The 24329-nt window shown below is 48.7% G+C and overlaps 1 protein-coding gene across 8 annotated transcripts in view; it reads right to left on the bottom strand.

Moving 5' to 3' along the window:
• Window positions 1–24329, bottom strand: part of LOC126109689 (fasciclin-1) — a 670295-nt gene that overhangs the window by 600554 nt on the left and 45412 nt on the right. The window lies entirely within an intron of this gene.

Raw genomic sequence — 24329 nt, 5'->3', positions numbered from 1 at the left:
GTAGGGGAATACACGGGGTGGGGCAAATGAAAGCGACCCGGACGTGTGGATGGATTGGACGTGAATTTGTGCCAGCATTAAGGGACGAGGAAGACACCGACAGTTGCTTCCCAACAGGATAGAGCGACTGCCCGTATAGCCGGCCGTCTTCACGGCTGACAGAGTTGCTAGCAGAGGTCACAGTCTGGTCGCAGCCGTAGCTGGCCACCCACGTCACTCGATCTGTCAGTGGGCGATTACTTTGCGTGGGGTATCGCAATAAGCTTCATAGACCTGAAGAACTGGAACAGGACACTTTGGATGAGACTGCAGCAATTCCAACAGTCCGATCCGCCTTCAGCAGCTTGCTGACCAGGGCCCGAAACTGCCAGGAGATGAATGGTGCTCACTTTCAACAGGCAGGTCAGTACTGTATTTCCTTTCGTCTGTTGTGATCCTGGGCCACTTATTTGCCGCACCCTGTACGTAATTAATGCGCGACTGCAGGCTTCAGATACGTGTTTGAATGCGTCTGGTCGTACGTCGCGCTCAGGTAGCCTAACGATAAGGCGACCGCTTGCGATAAGCGGAGAGTCCCAGTTCGAGCCCCTGTCTGGCGCAAATTTTCACTGTTGTCATTCCGCCGTGCAGCTCACTGTTGTTGATACTCGCGACTGCGAATACATTTCATGTACGAACACAATCGGTTGGCCGTAGTTGAAGCTTTCGCCTTGTCAATAGTCGCAGCTATGGGACCTGCCCAGCCGCGTCTGCGGTTTGCGAGACGCGTGCGGGTGAGGCAGACGATGCTTCACCGAGAGCTCTGTTTTTTTTTCTGAGAATCCGTGCCGCTTCTCTGAAAGAAGCGTGCTTTCTCTCAGCAAGGTAACGTTCTCGCTTAGACTAGGCCCTGCTACTCACCAGGTCGAGAGTGCTACCACAGGAGCACGCGCCCGCCATCTCGCTTCTCGCTTACCTGTAAAAGCAAACAACACGGTCAGGGTCGCATCGAGCAGGGAAATTACCACACACACACACACACACACACACACACACACACACACACACACACACACACACACACACACGAGAGAGAGAGAGAGAGAGAGAGAGAGAGAGAGAATGAGGCGCAATGGGTGAAGTGACTCCAAAAGTGGAAAAAAATGATTATTAACCTTTTTGCGGGAAAGCCATTGCTAACATTGCGTCAAGTGCCAGGAAAATTCATTGTGAAACCAGCTGCAGACGCACATTCGTCGCGTTTGCAGGTCTCTTGCACGTGAATAGGTGGACAACTTTGTTGCAAACATGCGAAGCAATTATCGATGCTGCGGGTGGCTGGACGTACCATTAACTGCATTTTTCTTTTGTTCGTACATGACATTTGTGTATGTTTCAGTTTGTTGTCAAATACATTTTTCTACGATCTTACTCGAGAGACTGTAACATACACCGTTGAGCCAAAACACTATGACCACCCCACCTGTTTAATAGCGTGTTGCTCCACTTTCCGCAAACGGTACGACAGAGATTCTCCTTAGTATTGACTCCACAAATCTTCGACAGGATTCCAGAAGTACGTGGCGCGAGATGTCTACGCACACGTCGAGCAGTTCCCGCAAATTACGGTGCGGTGGTTAACGGGCACGCAGCTGGCTGTTGCCGACGGCTACAGATGAGGCGCATCTGCTGGCCAAGACCTCAAACGGAGTTCGCTCTAATGAAGCCCAAACCACTGCAGCATAGTTCTGATCGAGCAAGGTGGACAGTTACGCTGCTGGAAGATGTCGTCGCCGTAGGGGGAGACTTCAGACATGAAGCGTTGCAGGTGGTCACGAAGTTGACTGCCGTCATGGCGCGTTCGATTACCACCAGAGACACCACGGAAGGCCAGCTCAGTGTATCCCAACTATTTTCAGCCGTAATGGCTATGTTTATGAACGGTGATTCTGTGGGATAATTATTTATTTCAAGTTTCTGCGACTAGTCACTTTTTTATTTTATGCTTAATCTAACATAATGCAACGCGTTTCGAACGTGTTCTGTTGATCTTCAAGCGTTTAGACATACATACATACATACATACATACATACATACATACATAGAGAAGTTACTTAAAAATAAACAGTCTTAAACTAGATTAATCTAGAATACTTTGTCCATTGTTTTTTACTGTAGCTTCTGGTGTGGCATTTGGGGGGGAAGGAGGGGGGCAGTGTATATCTAGAAATCAGTGATGTCTTCTGCTGGTTTTCTTCCTTGCTGTTGACTATGTATATCACAGCTTGTATCGGATGCAGATAGATTTGACATTACATCAACAGCTCCACCATTACACCAGTGATGCAAGTGAAGCAGCAAGATGAAGAAATTGTAAGTGATCGTCTGTCATATAAATGCCTTTCGTAACACATAACTGATGGAAACCTATCTTCATCCGATACAGGCTGTCATACACATAGTCAACAACAAAGAAGAAAACCAGCAGAATTCATCACTGGTTTCGATTTCTCGATATACACTGTCCCCTCCTACCCCGCAAATGCCACACCAGAAGCTACAGTAAAAAACAATGGAGAAAGTGTTCTAGATTAATCTAGTTTAAGACTATTTTTAAGTAACATTTCTCTATGTATGTATGTATGTATGCATGTATGTATGTATGTATGTATGAAGGCTCGAAGATGAACAGAACATGTTCGAAACGCGTTGCATTATGTTAGATTAAGCATAAAATAAAAAGTGGCTGGCAGCAGAAACTTGAAACAACGAATAATCAGTGTATCTCACAGCATAATCCTGCGCTCACCGGCCTGCATTTGTGGCGTGGTGCACGGTTCGTGCAGCGATCGACCAGGTGTAACAAGAAGTGCGACCCATTGGACAGGCGACACGTTTCTGTCCACGTACGGTGGAAACTCAGTGACGCTGCGCCCACTGCAGTCGTAACTGACTACGTCACAGGAACACGTAGGGGTCGTGTGACGTGCAGCTCCACGTTCGACAGCGGCCTTTGAACAGTCTGATCCGAAACACTCTCGCGCCTGCACCAGCACTGTACTCGGTCGCTGCGTACCCTGCATTGTACAGTGGGCGGCTCTCCAACCTCCACATTTTGTGAAATTAGAATTATATATTAATACTTCAGCTGCTGACGGGCGTTCATATATATATATATATATATATATATATATATATATATATATATATATCAACGGGGACAGGTGAAAATGTGTGCTCCGACCGGGACTCGAGCCCGGGATCCCCTGCTCACATGGCAGACGCTCTAGCCATCTGAGCCACCGAGGGCACAGAGGATAGTGCGACTGCAGGGACATATCTCGCTCACGCCTCACACGCGAGACCCACATGCTCACCTTATGTGTCCACGCACTACATTCTTGGTGTCCCTGCTCAACACACTGATACAAGTACACATCCACATTTTGTGGTGAGGCGTGGTCTCCCAGTACCGTACGGCCTACTCGTCACTTCACTGCCCTCCCACCACTTTGCACAGGGGCTCACGACAGCGGTACGCCAACGGGCGACCAGCTCCGCCGTTTCAGAGATTCTCGTTTCCAGATGCAGCGCCACAATAATGCATCCATTGACAAAACAGCTTACATCAGTGAATTTCCGCATTTGCGTCCCGTATCTTCGCTACAACAACTGCCCATTCGTCTCTCCTGCGCCTACAGTCTTCCCGTGCCCGCAACACCACTCAGAGGCACCCAACACTTTCCACTGTTTAACATGTTCCAGCCATATTTGAGCAGGTGTTTGTATGAAGAGCAACGTCTTGTGTGACGTCATTCTGATCCAGTTCATCATCCGGACGATTGGAAGAAGAGAGTTTCCTGTGGAGCACTGGAGCCCAGTCTACCTCTGCAGCAGTGGAGGCTGCACTTGCAGCAAATTTCCCAGGAGTGAAGGTGTCCAGCCTCAGTGCTGTACGGAACCTCATCACCAGGTTTAGAAAGACCGGAAGCGTTCGTAACGTTCCAAAATCGGGCAGGCCATCCACAGTCACATCCGATGGTGGCGCAGGTGCGTGACACGATGCTGCAAAGTCCAAACAAATAGGTTGGACGACCAACTCGGCAGGCCCGCGTGTGCTCGGGTTCCGCTCACAAGATTGTCCGCAAGTCAGTGTCCACGTACCCGTACAAAATGTCGGTCGTGCATCAACTGACAGACACCGATGGCCCGGCGCGTTGAACTTTTGAAACTGGTTTCTGTCCTTCCTGCAGGACAATGGTGATGTGATTCTTGACACAACGTTTTTCACGGCTGACGCACGGTTTCACCTCTCCGGTTACGTGAATAGGCAGAACAGTCGTGTGTGGACTACGGAGAATCCGCACGAATTTAAGGTGTCGCCACTGCATAATCAAAAGGTTGGTGTTTGGTGCGCCGTGACTCGTAAATGCATCATTGGGCCGATCTTCTTTCAGGAAACCATAAATGCAGAACGGTACTGCACTTGCATTCTGGAACCCTTCCTAGGTGAAGTGAAAGACGACAAAATTGAGAATGCCTGATTGCAACAGGAGCGAGCGACTGCACATACCGCCCACAAGGCGGTGAACTTCTTAAAGGAAGTCTTCGCCCGCGTCAGCCGATCTGGTTGCACCGGGTTACTTCCTACTGGGTACGTCGAAGGGAGAGGCGTATGAAGGCAGTCCGCACACCGCACAACAACTTCAGAGCTGCACTGGCACGTCGCAACCGGAACATCACTCCCGATATGTTCTGCACGTCATCTCCGAGAACATCCAGAAACGTGTGCAACTGTGTCTTCAAGTTCAAAGGGATCACTTCGAGCATCTCTTATAAATTCCATGATTATAATACGGCAAGTTATGAATTGCATAGTTACTTGTCACCAACTGCGACATAATCTCGTACACAAACAGTGATCCAATACTGTCAAATATTTGTTATTCCAGTTTCTGATCACAATATCAATTCTTTAGACGACGAGCGGTTTCAGACCGTAACGACCATCTTCAGATCTTTTTTACACCATGTCCTAAAGTGATAAGGCTACAATGTCATCGTCACATGGATCTAAAATAAGGTGTAGAATAGGCCACATCGTCCACATAGTGATTATATCCAGTTGCAATAATCACTATGTGGACGATGTGGCCTATTCTACACCTTATTTTAGATCCATGTGACGATGACATTGTAGCCTTATCACTTTAGGACATGGTGTAAAAAAGATCTGAAGATTGTCGTTACGGTCTGAAACCGCTCGTCGTCTATAGAATTGTGATCAGAGACTGGAATAAAAAACATTTACTCGTATGTTAACCGGGGCATTGAAACGACGGAGAAGCTCCGTCCCCGCCGCAGCCGCAGTGGTCCACAACCGCACGACGACTACCGCAGTCCACTTCACTTCACCCCTCCGCCGCCCCACACCGAACCACTCTTTCAGGGTTATTGTGCGGTTCGGCCACCGGTGGAACGTCTCACCCCAGACGAGTGTAACCGGAAATGTTTGCGTAGTAGAGTAATGGTGGTGTACGCGTAAGTGAAGAACTTGTTTGCGCAGCAGTCGCCGACGTAGTGTAGCTGAGGCGGAAGCAGGCCGCATTCGCCGAGGCAGATGGAGAACCGCCTAAAAGCCGTCCGCAGACTGGCCGGCTCACCGGACCTCGACACAAGTCCGCCGGGCGGATTCGTGCCCCGGGGACCGGGCGCTCCTTCCCAAACGGGAAAGCCGTGCGCCAGACCGCTCGGCTAACCTGGCTGGCGGCAGAGTTACTTACTGAACACCCTGTATTAGGGATAGATGAACCGTCGTAAGCGCTAGTTATTAGCTGAGACGAGACGTGAGTTCCCGCACATTGCCGTACACTGCGGTAAGTGGCAGAGCGAGGGAAACTTCGGCCACTGACTCACCCCGGCAGTGGGGGGTCGACATCGCCACAGGCGATCATGATTCACATCAGGTATTCTCGAGCGGCCGGTACAGCCAGTAGAGTTAAACTCTCGTTCTGCCTCGCTGCCTGTGGCACACGCTATCACATCAGGAAACGCAGCAAATTTCGGAATCGTCGTTGACCTTTTAAGGCACGGTAGCAGCTGCGCTTAGCTGCGTGTGTTCCCACGTCGTGTTCCAGCACCGGAGCCCGGATGAGGCTGCCTGTCAAAAAGAGCGAAGGGAGCCGCCCGTGACTGACCTCACTGTGCCTGCCCCGTGTCGCGGCGGGATACGGGGAGCACACGACTGTCACCACTCGATGTAACTCCACTGTCTGGACATGTCGCTTCAGCCACGGGAATGCGTGGGAACCTTCCAGTCGGTTTCTCCAGGAGTTTGCGGAACTGCCGATGCACGCGCCGGGCAGTCCGCTCGCCATTCATTCAGAGAGTTAACTCCCTGGGTTATGGTGTGGCGGAGTCACTCGAGAGAGCGTTGCAGGAGTCCAGCGTCGCCCAGAGCAGGCCGGGATTTTGACTGTTGCGGCTTTCGGTTGGACATTACACATATCTATGCCCGAGACAGGATTCGAACCTGCGGTAGGGCGGTTCCAGACTGAAGCGCCTAGAACCGCTCGGCCACACCGGCCGGCAAATTTTTAATTAGTAAAAAATCTTCGGCAGGACGGAGAGTACCACGACCACTGGTTTCACATATTATTTTTCTTAATTTCGACGAGAAAAGAAGTCAGTAATTAAGACTAATGGGAGTTTTGAAAAGCTTAAATTACTCCAAATTGTCGTCAATTTAAAATCACACGCAAAAATTGCAGTGAACAAGAAAACGTCACAACCTAGGAAATTCCACGTAAGTGAAGAAAGTCATGGGACAGCAATAGGCGACAGTATGGCGTACACGAGGCGTAAAAGGGGCAGCGCGCTGGCGGAGATGTCATCTGTACACAGCTGATTCATAAGGAAAGACTTCCGACGTCATTATGTCCGCACAACGGGAATTAAGCCGAATGGTCCTGGAAGTTCGAGGCATAGCACATTCCATTTCCGAAAGCGTCAGGAAATTCAGTATTCCGAGATGCACAGTGTCAAGGCCGTGATGAGAGTACGACATTTCAGGCATTACTTCTCACCACGGGCAAAGCAGTGGCGGACCCCCTTCACCAAACGACCGACACCAGCGGCGTTTCCGTAGAGAGTTGTCAGTGCTGACAGAGAAGGAGCACTGTGTGCAGGGCTGTGGGACGTGTCCGTTACGTCAGTGTGGCGAAATTTGGCACTAAACGGCTGTGGCAGCAGACGGCCGACGCGAGTGCCTCTGCCGACACAGCGGCATCGCCTGCAGCGCCTCTACCGGGCTCGTGACGACCTGTGTTGCTGTTTAGACCACCGGAAAACCGTGGCCTGGTCCCGATTTCAGCTCATAAGAGTCGAGTATGGTGCAGAACTCACGAAGCCGTGGACCTAAGGTGTCAACAAGGCGCTGTCCAAGCTGGTGGTGGGTCCATAATGGCGTGGCCTGTGTTTACATGGAACGAGCTGGGACCTCTGGTCCAATGGAGCCTATCACTGACTAAAGGCTGTGTTCGGCTACCTGGAGACCATCTGCAGTCACTCATGGACTTCATGTTCGCGAACAGTGATGTAACATGACATCCTCCGTGTCACTGGGCCACCGGTTTTAAGAACATTCTAGGCAATTCGAGCGAATGACACAGGCACGCGTAACGCCAAACATGAATCCCGTCGAGCATTTATGGGGGGATAATAGAGAGGTCAGTTCGTGCGCAAAAATCCTGCACCAGGAACACTTTAGAATTGTGGACGACTATACGGGCAACGTGACTCATTGTTTCTGCTGGGGACTTCCAATGACTGGCTGAGTCCGCGCCGAGTAGAGCTGCAGGACTACGCCGAGGAAAAGGAGGGCCGACACGATATCCCGTGACTTTTGTCACCTCAGTTCGCCGCTTTATCTCCGAGGATGTCTCCCGCAGTCGGAGACCAGACGTCGGGAGAGAGTTTTACACTTGGACCACGGCCTATCAGCCCGTAAGTTTTAAGTGAAGAGAATAGTAAATGCACATTGGCAATCTTGTAAAAATACTGTAAATAATTTTAATGGGTGGGGGTCGGAAAGAGAGTACGTCGTCGCGGTGTTCCCTAGCACCGACACAAATTCGACTACGAGTCTCTTGCGGCCTGTAAAACAACGACACAGCACAGCTCGCTCTGCTACACTGCTAGACAGCACACAAATTCTTGGCGTGCCTTCGTCGTATCTGCGAGTAGAGCCCGTGGCTCCGGAGAACTCTCTCTCTCTCTCTCTGCACAACTGTTCCAACCGCCCCCGCCCCTCTCCAACCCCTGCGTGTTTCCCCTGTTTGTTGCCGTTTTCCGTGAGGAGTTGGCCGGCCTTTCCGCCGCGCCGGTGTTACCCCCTCCCCACCCGCCCTATGTCCTTCCCCCTCTCTCCCCGCCCTTCCCCTTTCCATCCCGCCGAGTAGCAGACATACCATCAGATCCGATTACGCGCTAGCGGAAACAGATTACGCGATGCGCGGCTTTTATCATAATGGAGGCCCGCTACACTCTCCACAAGCAGTGATAACAAGCACCAGAACACAATAACCCCCCCCCCCAAAAAACAAATGGCAGGTCTTATTAGGAAGGCGCGGCTATCCATTCGGCAAACTCGGACCACCGGCCGCCGAGTGCTCTTCTGCGGCGTATGCCCGACATAATCCTACGTGCCGCAGCAGCGTGCACCGGCGATATTTACTCTCGGAAAGAAATGACCACTCGAAGAGTCATCCGGACGTTTATTTATTAAATTTCACGTTTCATGCAGCACACCCGTACAGTGGCACAACTTGGAAACTATTCAAACGTAGGAGAACACGGCAGGTGATATAACCCGATTTGTCAGAAATTCCCTGAGTGGGAGAGGAGTCAAAAGAAGGCGACACGTGTCTCCGCCTACCCGTAGATACCGGACCGTCTCTAAATAACGTTTAGGTGCCTTTCAGCGGGCAGAAAGGTCAGCCTGTAAGTAGGCTGCTTAGGTTTTTATATTCGTAACGGCACGTAGCGCTGTGCTGTGTGCAGTCTGTGGCTGGGTGGCATTGTTGGAATATTCGCTATTGTATCGTTGGGCAGTTGGATGTGAACAGCGCGTAGCGTTGCACAGTTGGAGGTGAGCCGCCAGCAGTGGTGGATGTGGGGAAGTGAGATGGCGGATTTTTGAGAGCGGATGATCTGGACGTGTGTCCATCAGAAACAGTAAATTTGTAAGAATGGATGTCATGAACTGCTATATATATTATGACTTTTGAACACTATTAAGGTAAATACATTGTTTGTTCTCTATCAAAATCTTTCATTTGCTAACTACGCCTATCAGTAGTTAGTGCCTTCAGTAGTTAGAATCTTTTATTCAGCGGGCAGTATTGGCGCTCGCTCTATTGCAGTAGTTCGAATAATGAAGATTTTTGTGAGGTAAGTGATTCATGAAAGGTATAGGTTATTGTTAGTCAGGGCGATTCTTTTGTAGGGATTATTGAAAGCCAGACTGCGTTGCGCTAAAGATATTGTGTGTCAGTTTAGTGATGATCAGAATAAGTGGCTGGCTCTGAGCACTATGGGACTTAACATCTGTGGTCATCAGTCCCCTAGAACTTAGAACTACTTAAACCTAACTAACCTAAGGACATCACACACATCCATGCCCGAGGCAGGATTCGAACCTGCGACCGTAGCAGTCGCGCGGTTCCGGACTGAGCGCCTAGAACCGCTAGACCACCGCGGCCGGCGCATGACAATCGCTACCATCCTTATCCTCTGCGTTCCCATGAAGGCCACCGTGAACGTCTGTTGTGGTGTGGACACGAGGCAGCCCTGTACTGCGTTCCGGGACGATGTGTTGCTGCATGCAGCCCTTCCATTTCGGGACACGTGTTCATTCGACCTTCTTTCCTCCATTTCCAGTCAGTAGCGCGTCAGTCAGTGCAGAGTGAGTGAGTGAGTGAGTGAGTGAGTGAGTGTGTGTGTGTGTGTGTGTGTGTGTGTGTGTGTGTGTATCCACGTATAACGGGACCACTTTTCCGAAAAATGACGCTTGGAAGTGATTATGGATCAAGATACACTACAGGAATTTAACCGAAAACAATTTTAAATAATTTTCTTTTTCTTTGTTTCTAATTCATTCACCAGACATACAATTAGTAGACGAATAAGGACAATCTTATTTCAATACACACTCGAAAATATTCGTGTAGTAATCTTTAGCGGACAGAGGTAGTCCGGCCGCTGTCGCCGAGCGGTTCTAGGCGCTTCAGTCCGAAACCGCGATGCTGCTACGGTCGCAGGTTCGAATCCTGCCTCGGGCGTGGATGTGTGTCATGTCCTTAGCTTAGTTAGGTTTAAGTAGTTGTAAGTCTAGCGGACTGATGACCTCAGATGTTAAGTCTCATAGTGCTTAGAGCCATTTGAAGCATTTTGAACAGAGGTAAATAAATGAATAACAAAAGTATAATGTGGTTTCGAACACAGGGAACGAAAGCGTGAATCCGTGACGCTTGCCACTACGCCGACGCTCCGATCAGACCTTTTACTGTCTAAGAGGCACATAAATTAGCTCGGAAAACTTTTTCTCACAAACGGGACAGTTTATTTTGTTCGTTAATTTGACTCCTATTCCGCTGACTTAAGTTTCTGCCCCCCCCCCCTCCCCCCGATTCGTGGACATAAGCTTCGTGTAATCAATAAAATTTATTATATTCGAACTGAGAATATGTTCAAGGATTCTCTATCAGGAGTCTCGGTAAGGATTCAACTTCTCCAGTCTCCTCGCGTTGGTCATTTCGCGGGACGTACGTGCAAGTTGCAAAGTACGGACTCTGAACACTAAACCTCTCTTGTCTTTCCGGTAGAGGAGTTACTTCTGCATGCCCGTAACGGTGTAGCGCTTAATAAACCAACCGAATACGAAATGGGCTGCTCTTCTTTGCATCTTCCATAGATAACGTGGGTTCTGTAGACTGTGTTTTGTAAGCTACGTCCTTCCTGGGTGTACCACCAAAGCATCTGCGTTCCCTGCGAGTACTTTGTTATTTAGTCGTTTTCATTTACTCGTGCGCCTACTACGTGCTATTCTGTGGGTGTAAGTAACTACATCCAGGAATGATTTCGTAATCGTGCAAAGATGTAATAACTAGTATTTCCGTCAACTGAAGTGCAATACGGTAAACTAGTTTATGTTCACAGTCAGGTAAAACCCCTGCTAGAAGCGACGACCTTCTGAGCTGTGCCTAGTGACACAGCCGGTCTGAGATTCGGTGTGCACGTATTTCGTTCCTAAGCCTGCGCTGCGGGACTGTGTCGATCGCGTTCCTGAAGTCGAGGGCGACGGCACCGGGCAGCCACTGTGTCTCAGATCCCTGCTGCGTCGCGTGTGAGTGGGACGGTTTGGCGCCGACAGTGGGCTGGGCGGCCTACCAGCACAGCCTGCACAACGCGCCGGCGCACTTTGACCGCAGACGGCTAACCGGCCGTAGCAGGCTCGGCCACCATATCTCCCGAGACTTCCCGGGCCGTGCCGTGCCGTGCCTGGACAATGGCAGAGGTTAAGATAAGGTGTAAGAGCGAGGATGAGGGCTGAGGGTTCTCGCAGTGGTCGGCTGCAGGTAACTTAACACACAGCCGGCTCTCATCTCCCGAACGCGGCCGGCGGAGACAGAGGCCCGAGGCCCACGAGAAAGGCAAGCCGCGGCCCCTAAGTCGCTTGCACACTCGGCAGACAAACTACGTTTCTGCACCTCTTACACTGCTGCCCATTACAATTGCCACACCAAGAAGAAATACAGATGATAAACGGGTATTCATTGGACAAATATAGTATACTAGAACTGACATGTGATTACATTTTCTCGCAATCTGGGTGCAAAGATCCTGAGAAATCAGTACCCAGAACAACAACCTCTGGCCGTAATAACGGCCTTGACACGCCTTGGCATTGAGTCAAACAGAGCTTCGATGGCGTGTACAGTTACAGCTGCCACAGTTCATCAAGAGTAGTAACTGGCGTATTGTGACGAGCCAGTTGCTCGGCCACCATTTACCAGACGTTTTCAATTGGTGAGACATCTGGAGAATCTGCTGGCCAGAGTAGCAGTCGAACATTTTCTGTATCCAGAAAGGCCCGTACAGGACCTGCAACATGCGGTCGTGCATTATCCTGCTGAAATGTAGGGTTTGGCAGGGATCGAACGAAAGGTAGAACCACGGGTCGTAACACATCTGAAATCTAACTTCCACTTTTCAAAGTGCCCTCAATGCGAACAAGAGGTGACCGAGACGTGTAACCAATGGCACCCGATAGCATCACGCCGGGTGATACACCAGTATGGCGATGACGAATACACGCTTCCAATGTGCGTCCACCGCGATGTCGCCAAACACGGATGCGACCATCATGATGCTGTAAACACAACGTGGATTCATCCGAAAAAGTGACGTTTTGCCATTCGTGCACTCAGGTTCGTAGCTGAGTACACCATCGCAGGCGCTCCTGTCTGTGATGCAGCGTCAAGGGTAACCGCAGCCATAGTCTCCAAGCTAATAGTCCGTGCTCCTGCAAACGTCGTCGAACTGTTCGTGCAGATGGTTGTTGTCTTGCAAACGTCCCCATCTGTTGACTCGGGGATAGAGACGTGGCTGCACGATCCGTTACAGCCGTGCGGATAAGATGCCTGTCATCTCGACTGCTAGTGATACGAGGCCGTCGGGATCCAGCACGGCGTTCCGTATTACCCTCCTGAACCCACCGATTCCATATTCTGCTAACAGTCATTCGGTCTCGACCAACGCGAGCAGCAATGTCGCGATACGATAAACCGCAATCGCGACAGGCTACAATCCAACCTTTATCAAAGTCGGAAACGTGATGGTACGCATTCCCCCCCCCCCCCCCCCCCCCCTTACACGAGGTATCACAATAACGTTTCACCAGGCAACCCCGGTCAACTGCTGTCTGTGTATGAGAAATCGGTTGGAAACTTTCCTCATGTCAGCACGCTGTAGGTGTCGCCACCGGCGCCAACCTTGTGTGAATGCTCTGAAAAGCTAATCATTTGCATATCACAGCATCTTCTTCCTGTCGGTTACATTTCGCGTCTGTAGCACGTCATCTTCGTGGTGTAGCAATTTTAATGGCCAACAGAGTAACTATTATGTAGGTGTGTAGGTAAAAGCGAGAACTGCATCTTGTAGTGGAATCCGGCATTGTGGACTCTTACTGTTGTTAATCGTACAACGATCGGAAGTCCATAGGTGTACCTATAATTTGTTACGGCTGTACTGGGGTGCAACAAAATCTAAATATTGCCAAAATAATTATCACTTGAATAAGGCACGACTACTTGTATGAAATGAGGACTGTTAAGCAGAAGAAAGTAAACGCTACAAAAAGCTGTTATACTATTTATATCGGTTTATATCGGCTATTGGTCTAAGGCGCTGCAGTCATGGACTGTGTGGCTGGTCCCAGCGGAGGTTCGAGTCCTCCCTCGGGAAAGGGTGCGTGTGTGTGTTTGTCCTTAGGATAATTTAGCTTAAGTAGTGTGTAAGCTTAGGGACTGATGACCTCAGCAGGTAAGTCCCATAAGATTTCACTCACATTTGAACATTTCTTAAATTTTGTTGTTGTACTGTTAATCAGTACGACTTCATAATAGCAGAAGATGCAGTTCTGGCTAGTACGCACACGACCAGCTGCGAGCCAACAGGTCCAGAAACGTATTTTCCGTGCTGAGCCGAGCGACCGGGCGACTCACGCGCCGCGGCCTGTCTTCTCGTGGGCCTCGCTGACGTCATCTGCGAGGGGGCGTGTCGCTGCAGCCGCACCCCTGACGCTACATTTTTTGAAATTCAATGCAGCAGAAGCATTTTTTTATACACCTCGTTTTCTTACTTCTCAAGATATGCGCCTTTAAAATTTATGCGGTTTTGCGTGCCATGGAACCAATTATGGGAACACTTTTTTCGCCACTCTGCCAAAAACGTGATCCTTGAAGGACAAGACAGCGACTCGAAGTGACGAAAGTCACTATTTGCGCACTTTTTGTTTGACGCGAAACAGAAAGGAGTTACGCGGCAAATGGCGTGAATGAGCGGAACCTGAGCCGCTCGCACTCCCTGTTTTTCTCCGTCAAACAACGAGCTGTCCGCGGCCCCTGCACCACGTCGTGCAGAGCGGCGCGGCTCGCCTCCGGCCGCCTCGGCTGCCGTCGTCGACGAGTTGTGGGGAGCCACTTGCTACGTGTCGTTCGTTCAGCATCAGCTGTCCTTCGGCACTACGGAGCAGCTACAGTGACGTGTCCAGAGCGACGAGAGAAACGAGCCGTCATTGTCGTAAGAGGGGCTCTGCGACATCGAAGAACTTTTGCTCTCGGAACAACCACACACTCGAATGCTGCTTACTTTCCGGCTCGTACGAATATACAGGGCTACTCCAAAATGAGGAACAGATTTCAAACATTTATTGCTTCCAAACCACGAAAGATGGAAGCACAATTCCAACGTTTGCGTAAAGAGACAATTTCAGATTTTTATGCATTCAATGTGAGCACCGACAGACATCAAAACGGTGGCTCATTTCCTGCCACACACGAAGCAGCTCCCCACCCGTTATCGAATTCACAGCTTCAACAACGCGATGTCGCAGACTGTCAGGCATCGGGGGGGGGGATTAAAAAAGCGCTCTTTCACGTAACCCCTACAGATAAAAGTCACAAGGTGTGAGGTGTGAAGACCTGGGAGGCCACCGGCGATGGAGTTCTGCTCCCCCCCCCTGTCCCAATCAGACATCCTGGAATGGTGTCCCTGAGGTAACGTCGGACGTGCTTACAGAATTTCTGGCGCAGATTACACTGTGAAAGCTTCGCAGTCTGAAGCGTATCAGAGCTTAGCTCCAGGCCGAGGGGCCTAACTAACGTAAATAAGCACAAATGGTGCACTGTTCGGTCGTATTTTAAGCCAAGAGATGTTCTGTTCTGCGACTCAACTCTGAATTAGGTCAAAAACATTAATACCAATAGCACCAGTAGCTACAAATTCTAAGACCAGAGAATATCCACAGGGGTTGAAGAAATAGAATACGAAAACACAGCTAGGAATGTGTGCTGGTACACAAATGCAGGTGGTAACCAGGCCTTCAGGTGGCTCTGGTGTGTTTCATCACCAACTGCACCATCTCGATGTCCTCAGTCGCGGTCAGAACGGCGTTCTGTGTATTTGTGAGTGCGTCGTGTCAGAGCCAGGAGAATGCGAAGGCGGGCAAATTGGCGCTCGTGTGGTGGATGGTTCCGTAGCCGAGGCAGCCCCAGGTGTTTGGCGTTTCAGGAGGCACCGCAACGAAGATCTGTACAGCGCGCGGGGAAAGAGGAAGAGAACCGTCCGTGGGCGACAGCGATCGTGACAAGCGGTAGTTGAAGAGGGCCGTGGCGAAAAGTGAGAGGACAGGTGCTGCAAAAGGCACTGCGGAAGTGAGGACGCTGTCAGCACCAAACAGAACACGAAGGGAGCCCCGTAATCGGGGAACGGCAGGGCAGGATGGAATTTCGGGACCACTCGTCGGTGATGCCCGTCACAGGCCGAAGCCGTATGGCCTGGACTATGGTGCAATGGAAGAGAGCCATTTCGTCGGATGACTCTTGTTGCTCACCGTTCCCAACATCTGGCCGCGTGTACTTGCCAAGAGACAAACAGGCGGGGGTTCGCTGACGATCTGGACAGTCGTGTCGTGCTATTCCGTGGGCCCACGGATGCCGTGCACTGCAGCAATATGCCGCGGATTATGTGACGAATCTGGCTGATCAGGTCGGTGGGAATGCGAACAAAGCTTGTTTCCCGGTACTGATGCTGCGTTCCGAAGCGAGTGGCCCCCTGTTCACGCAGCTCGCATCGTGCAGGACTCCTTTCGCGATGGCGAACTGTTGCGTCCCATCCCCCGTGGCCACCACAGTCGACGTATTTCAATATTGTTGGGCGTTTGCGGTCTACTTTGAAGAGAAGGGTGCGTCAGCACGGTCCGCTTCCAGCGTGGTTACCTGAAGTTACCACTGTTCTGCAGGAAGAGCGATGTTGAAGATCCCCGTATTTACCCGTCCTGTCTGCAAGCTGTTTTGAATGCCGACGGGTTCCCCTACACCGTTATCACGCACGGTAACGTGTTGAGTTTTTGGCGTTTCTGTACATTTTTCCACGCCTTGTACGTCAGTTTCAACCTTGTTGGCAAGAGATGTCAGCATAGAACGAGATACACAGTGAAGCTGGGGTCAGAAGCCCATTCCAAATCACCTTAACACGTAGCCACCATGCAAAACGTACTCGAGGTGAACCCCACACATAACCTTCATTACTTCCCTTAGTGCCAATACTTTGATAGTTACCGCAGAATACTGTCCTATTTAATATCAGTGAATGTATAACATATTATGGCTTTTCCATTTCCATGTATTAACAGCTGGCAACTACTCCGTACCGAAACTAACAGAACCTAAATGTTTTAGCACATCTACTACCTTCGTTTTTAAGCTTTTTATCACTGGCACACCCTTCTACTTGAGGAATTACTACCTTTTTTCACACTGTGTTAATAGGAGGCGATGTATTTTTGACGGTACATAAATGTACTGAATATGCCTGTATTTCGTGTTTAAAGCAAGTACTTTTGGGCAAAATCAGTTAATAACTTTAACATAGGCATCGTTTTCTGTATTTATATTACCTTACAGAGTCTTGTAGTGGGCGGTCTGTGATCGTAGGTGCTGAAATTTTACACGATCACTTTATTTGCCAAGATAGCATTTTTTGTAGAACGATGAGTAGCTTCGGCAAATTTGAGTTTTTTTTTTTTTTTTCAAATCACACTACTACAAGCAGTGACGTCACAACGACTACTGTAGACAGACACTTTTTCTTAATAATGTCACCGATAGTAATGGTAAAGGTAGACAATTCGTCTTAAGTGATACGTGTGTTACTCATATTAAGGACAATTACCATCACTGTGAGTGACATTATTGTCGATTCAGCCAAAATATCCACGTTTCATGATCGTTGAAGCGCTGCTGCTTGTCCTAGAGTGATTTGAAAATGGCAACTGAAGTTAGAAAGAACTGCGACCTTGGCAGATAAGGTGTTCGTATAAGAAACTTCCTGGCAGATTAAAACTGTGTGCCGGACCGAGACTCGAACTGGGGACCTTTGCCTTTCGCCGGCAAGGTTCGCAGGAGAGCTTCTGTAAAGTTTGGAAGGTAGGAGACGACGTACAGGGAGAAGTAAAGCTGTGAGGACGGGGCGTGAGTCGTGCTCGGGTAGCTCAGATGGTATAGCACTTGCCCGCGAAAGGCAAAGGTCCCGAGTTCGAGTCTCGGTCCGGCACACAGTTTTAATCTGCCAGGAAGTTTCATAACAGCGCCCACTCCGCTGCCGAGTGAAAATGTCATTCTGTTCGTGTAAGACTTGAACATTATGTAGGTGCTCGTTTGCTCGACTTGACACCAATGATGGCTACACGCGCAGAAACGAGAAAATCTGCCCGTAGTTCATGTGAAACGAGAGACTGTTGCCGTGAGGACAGCACTGAACTGGCGCTCTCTGTCTCACGTGTGGCACGGAACCACGTGCTGGCGCCTCTACATCTACATCATTACTCTGCAATTCACATTTAAGTGCTTGGCAGAGGGTTCATCGAACCACAATCATACTATCTCCCTACCATTCCACTCCCGAACAACGCGCTGGAAAAACGAACACTTAAGCCTTTCTGTTCGAGCTCTGATTTCTCTTATTTTATTTTGATCATCATTCCTACCTATGTAGGTTGGGATCAACAAAATATTTTCGCATTCTGAAGAGAAAGTTAGTGACTGAAATTTTGTAAATAGATCTCGCCGCGACGAAAAACGTTTTCGCTTTAATGATTACCATCCCAACTCGCGTATCATATCTGCCACACTCTCTCCCCTATTACGTGATAATACAAAACTAGCTGCCCATTTTTTTGCACCCTTTCGATGTCTTCCGTCAATCCCACCTGGTAAGGATCCCACACCGCGCAGCAATATTCTAACAGAGGACGAACGAGTGTAGTGTAAGCTGTCTCTTTAGTGGACTTGTTGCATCTTCTAAGTGTCCTGCCAATGAAACGCAACCTTTGGCTGGCCTTCCCCACAATATTATTTATGTTGTCTTTCCAACTGAAGTTGTTCGTAATTTTAACACCCAGGTACTTAGTTGAATTGACAGCCTCGAGAATTGTACTATTTATCGAGTAATCGAGATCCAACGGATTTCTTTTGGAACTCGTGTGGATCACCTCACACTTTTCGTTATCTAGCGTCAACTGCCACCTGCCACACCATACAGCAATCTTTTCTAAATCGCTTTGCAACTGATACTGGTCTTCGGATGACCTTACTAGACGGTAAACTACAGCATCATCTGCGAAGAACCTAAGAGAACTGCTCAGATTGTGACCCAGGTCATTTATATAGATCAGGAACAGCAGAGGTCCCAGGACGCTTCCCTGGGGAACACCTGATATCACTTCAGTTTTACTCGACGATTTGCCGTCTATTACTACGAACTGCAACCTTTCTGACAGGAAATCACGAATCCAGTCGGACAACTGAGACGATACCCCACAGGCCCGCAGCTCGATTAGAAGTCGCTTGTGAGGAACGGTGTCAAAAGCTTTCCGGAAATCTAGAAATACGGAATCAACTTGAGATCCCCTGTCGATAGCAGCCATTACTTCGTGCGAATAAAGATCTAGCTGCGTTCCACAAGAACGACGTTTTCTGAAACCGTGCTGATTACGTATCAATAGATCGTTCCCTTCGAGGTGATTCATAATGTTTGAATACAGTATATGCTCCGAAACCCTACTGCAAACCGACGTCAATGATATAGGTCTGTAGTTCGATGGATTACTCCTACTACCCTTCTTAAACACTGGTGCGACCTGCGCAATTTTCCAATCTGTAGGTACAGATTTATCGGTGAGCGAGCGGTTGTATATGATTGCTAAGTAGGAAGCTATTGTATCAGCGTAATCTGAAAGGAACCTAATCGGTATACAATCTGGACCTGAGGACTTGCCCGTATCCATCGATTTGAGTTGGTTCGCAACCCCTAAGGTATCTACCTCTAAGAAACTCATGCTAGCAGCTGTTCTTGTTTCCAATTCTGGAATATTCCATTTGTCTTCCCTGGTGAAGGAATTTCGGAAAACCGCGTTCAACAACTCCGCTTTAGCGGCACAGTCGTCGGTAACAGTACCATCGGCACTGCGCAGCGAAGGTATTGACTGCGTCTTGCCGCTTGTGTACTTTACATACGACCTCCTCGGAAAGCAGCAGGCGGGGCCGTGCTGTGCTTATATAAGTTCAGCGCTGCTGGCGCTGTCGGACCCTTCGCAGCCTGACCGGGCTCGCAGTGCAGCGGGGGACAGCGGGGCAGAGGTGACACGAGTCACCTCCACCCTCCCTCACCCGCCTTCTCGTTTTCCCGGTGGCAGAGAGGAAAACAGACCACCGCGGACTTTGTTTTTCCTACTGCGGCCGTTCCATTAAGGTCACTCGTACAGTATCTGGAGCAAGAAATCGACTCTAAAAATACTCATACCGTCATCCGATACGGACAAGGAAAGGCACTGCTTGCGCTCAAAGTCGCGATACCCTGCGCACGGATGCTGATACGTCAGCAAGTAGCTCGCGCGCGCGCTAAGTGGCAGCTGTGTAGACTGGAGCTGCTGAGTGTCCACTCCGCCTGCCCCGCCACGCCACCGGAAGCACCCGCGGCTCGCCACGAAACACTGGAGAGGCAGAGGCAGTGTGTGCGCGCGCGCGCGCGCACACACACACACACACACACACACACACACACACACACTCGGGTGGCGGGTTTCTTCACACCCTGCACTGGATCTCTCTCACAAAATAAGACAGCGTCGCCCAGTACACGATCGGCAACTTGTAACGCTGATTCAGTCGAACTCCCGTCAGTGAAACTACTTCAGACGTTTCAAACGGCTCTGAGCACTATGGGACTTAACTTCTGAGGTCGTCAGTCCCCTAGAACTTAGAACTACTTAAACCTGACTAACCTAAGGACATCAAACACATCCATGCCCGAGGCAGAATTCGAACCTACGACCGTAGCGGTCGCGCGGTTCCAGACTGTAGCGCCTAGAACCGCTCGGCCACACCGGCCGGCACTTCAGACGTCTGATCACTTTGCAAATGAATCAGTTTGTTACATTACCGACCACGCCATTTTAAGATCAGCTGGTTTGTCACGTACTTCAGTTTTTATAAAGACAGATGTGCTGGACTCAGTGTCGTACAATGATGTAATTCGCTAAGTGGCAGCTGTGTAGACTGGAGCTGCTGAGTGTCCACTCCGCCTGCCCCGCCACGTCACGCCACCGGAAGCACCCGCGGCTCGCCACGCCCGCCACGAAACACTGGAGAGGCAGAGGCAGTGCGCAGGCGTGCCCCCGGGGCAAAACGCGTCAACACTACACGACATGCAGATAATACTAACGCAGGTAACGCATATCGTTATAATCTACGTAAATATCTGGACAGTGTCTTGCACTGACTCTTTACTGCAGCTGTGCCATTCTCTCTGCAGAGGCAACTTCACCCCCCCCTCCCTCAAATGCGAGTGCTGTCGCCTTTCAGACAGACTATCTCCGCAGCATTTCCTGCCCAGTTTTCTTACGCCAGAATACAAAATAAGTTCACTCATCTCGTGTTCTTATACTGGAATTATTTCCCGTTTATTAATTGAGAATTATTTCTGCGTGTTATGCCAGCTTTTGTGTGAAATACGTTCTAGTAAACAATGCCTCAGAAGTGTTTAAGTGATAAGTGTGACGGAGTCGGTGACCTGTGTAGTGTTGGCGGGAAAAGGACTGGATGTGATTGACGAACGTGAGTCCTCCCTGCTGCCTGTCATTGACAGCGTACTGTGAAGCCGTGTAACCGTGCTGTTCTCAGTTTGGTGGTCAATCAAAGAATGAAAGAATGACCTCCCTTCTGTAGTACTGGTCCGCTACCCAAATCTCTTCCATTCAGGAACTGCTGCATTCCATAGAGCCACATGTACACATCCACAGTGTAGCTTCCAATATGTTGTTGAATATGTATGCTGCAATGCGACTGATCATGGTCCAGTCATGCCCTGCACTGCTTGACTTACGTTGAAATGTATGACGTACTTCTCTCGTAAAGGGGTGCACTTTCAGCGTCTGGGTCTCCTGAGATGTTGGGAGAGCGGTCGTATTTGATACCCTTCATGCTGTGGACTACACACCGACAAGTGTTACACTTGCGACAGGCTCTTCAGTGTCGTAAGCAAGCCTTTTTACATAACAGCTGAACCTTTTTACATAACAGCTCACTGGACAACTACAAATCAGTAGTCACTTAATAAACTGAAAATAAATACCAGTACATAAATACGCAGCATTTCCTGTTCAGTTTTCTTATGCCAGAATACAAAATTAGAGCACTGACGCTGCAAGGTTAAAGAAAAATGATAACAGATTCGTAGGATTTGTCCATCTGAAAAAAAGCGTTCGACAATGTAAAATGGTGCAAGACGTATCAAATTCTGAGAAAAATGGGGATCATCTATAGGGAGAGATGGGTAATATACAATATGTACAACACACAAGAAGGAAAAATAAGAGTGGACGACCGAGAACCAAGTGCTCGAATTAAAAACGGTCTAACATAGGGATGCAGTATTTCGCTCCCTAATGCTCAATGTGCACATACAAGAAGGAATGCTGGAAATAAAAGGGAGGTTTAGGAGTGGAATTACGGTTCAAGGTGGAAGGATATCAATGGTACGATTAGCTGATGACACTGCTAGCCTGAGTGAAAGTGAAGATCAATTACACGATCTGCTGAATCCAATGAAGAGTCTAATGAGTACAGAGTACGGATTGAGAGTAAATCGAAGAAAGGAATGAGAAGTAGCAGAAATGAGAATAGCGAGAAATTTAACATCAGCACTGATGGACACGAAGTAGATGAAATTAAGATATTCTGCTAGCTAGGCAGCTAAATAACCAAGACGGACGGAGTAAGGAGGACATCAATAGCAGAGTAGAATGACAAACGGGCATTCATGGCCAAGAGAAGTCTACAAGTACCAAACATAGGCCTTAATTCGAGGAAGATGTTTCTGAGAATGTTCGTCTCAAGTACGGCGTTGTATGGTAGTGAAACGATCTGTGACAAAACCGGAACAGAGCGGAATCGAGCCATTTGAGCTGTGGTGCTACAGAGAAATGTTGAAAATTAGGTGGACTGATAAGGTAAGGAATGAGGACGGACGTTCTGCGCAGAATCGGAGAGGAAAGGAGTATGTTTTCCACAAGGAGAAGGGACAGGATGATTGGACATCTCTTAAGGTATCAGGGAATGACTTCCATTGTACTACAGGGAGTTGTAGAGGGCAGAAACACTGTAGAGGAACACGTAGATTGGAATACATCCAGTAAATAATTGGAGTAGGTTGCAAGTGCTGCTCTGAGATGAAGAGGTTGGCCGAGGAGAGGAATTCGTGGCGCACCGCTTCAAACCAGTCTCTTTATATATATATATATATATATATATATATATATATATATATATATTCACAAACTGATCACCAGGTAAAACATTAAGTTTAATGTGTTTTAAAGGACCGTTCTGTGTTTCGAAGTAGAAAAATCAATGAGATTAGTATATACCTAGGCCCTGACGCATGACAGATGTCACTCTAATACCGGGTGATCAAAAAGTCAGTATAAATTTGAAAACGTAATAAACCACGGAATAATGTAGATAGAGAGGTAAAAATTGACACGCATGCTTGGAAGGACATTGGGTTTTATTAGAACCAAAAAAAACAAAGGTCACAAAATGTCCGACTGATGGCGATGGACAGCAAAACTGCTACCGTGACGGGTGAGAGGTACGCCGATATGTTACAGAATCGCATCATCCCCAGCCTGGCTGATAAACACCTGCTGGAACGTACGATGTTTATGCACGATGGCGCTCCACCCCATATTGCTAGACGCGTGAAAGATCTCTTCCGCGCGTCGTTTGTTGATGATCGAGTGCTCAGCCGCCACTTTCGTCATGCTTGGCCTCCCAGGTCCCCAGACCTCAGTCCGTACGATTATTGGCTTTGGGGTTACCTGAAGTCGCACGTGTATCGTGATCGACCGACATCTCTATGGATGCTGAAAGACAACATCCCACGCCAATGCCTCACCATAACTCCGGACATGCTGTACAGTGCTGTTCACAACATTATTCCTCGATTACAGCTACTGTTCAGGAATGATGGTGGACATATTGAGCATTTCCTGTAAAGAACATCATCTTTGCTTTGTCTTACTTTTTTATGCTAATTATTGCTATTCTGATCAGATAAAGTGCCATCTGTCGGACATTTTTTGAACTTTTGTATTTTTTTGGTTCAGTTGATTTATTCAGTTTTTAAATTTATACTGACTTTTTGATCACTCGGTATATTGTAATATCTCGTTATTCTCCCGCCTCGGCATAGGAAAAGTAGAGATCGATATGATGACAAAGGTATTTATCGCCCTCTGCACGTTCAGCTGTCTCCCTCTTTGCGGAAACGCCAAAGAGAAAAACTAGTTCTGCCCGGTGCGCGTTATTACCAAGGTGCTATTACGGCTTATTCCGCCATCAGACCTGTATCAATAACCCGTAAACCTGGTTCTTCTGGTACCACTAATCACGCGTGAATGCCGTATGGCACGAATTGTTGTCCGTAAGCCTCTGTATTGGCTCTAATTTATCTACCTTTCTCTCCGTGGTCATTTCGCGAGATGGAGGAAATGATATACAGGGTTATTACAAATGATTGAAGCGATTTCACAGCTCTACAATAACTTTACTATTTGAGATATTTTCACAATGCTTTGCACACACATACAAAAACTCAAAAGCTTTTTTAGCCATTCACAAATGTTCGATATGTGCCCCTTTAGTGATTCGGCAGACATCAAGCCGATAATCAAGTTCCTCCCATACTCGGCGCAGCATGTCCCCATCAATGAGTTCGAAAACATCGTTGATGCGAGCTCGCAGTTCTGGCACATTTCGTGGTAGAGGAGGTTTAAACACTGAATCTTTCACATAACTCCACAGAAAGAAATCGCATGGGGTTAAGTCGGGAGAGCGTGGAGGCCATGACATGAATTGCTGATCATGATCTCCGCCACGACCGATCCATCGGTTTTCCAATCTACTGTTTAAGAAATGCCGAACATCATGATGGAAGTGCGGTGGAGCAC

This window comes from Schistocerca cancellata, chromosome 12 (genome assembly GCF_023864275.1).
Source record: "Schistocerca cancellata isolate TAMUIC-IGC-003103 chromosome 12, iqSchCanc2.1, whole genome shotgun sequence".
Classification (NCBI taxonomy): domain Eukaryota; kingdom Metazoa; phylum Arthropoda; class Insecta; order Orthoptera; family Acrididae; genus Schistocerca; species Schistocerca cancellata.
This window is presented reverse-complemented; position numbering and strand designations above follow the sequence as displayed.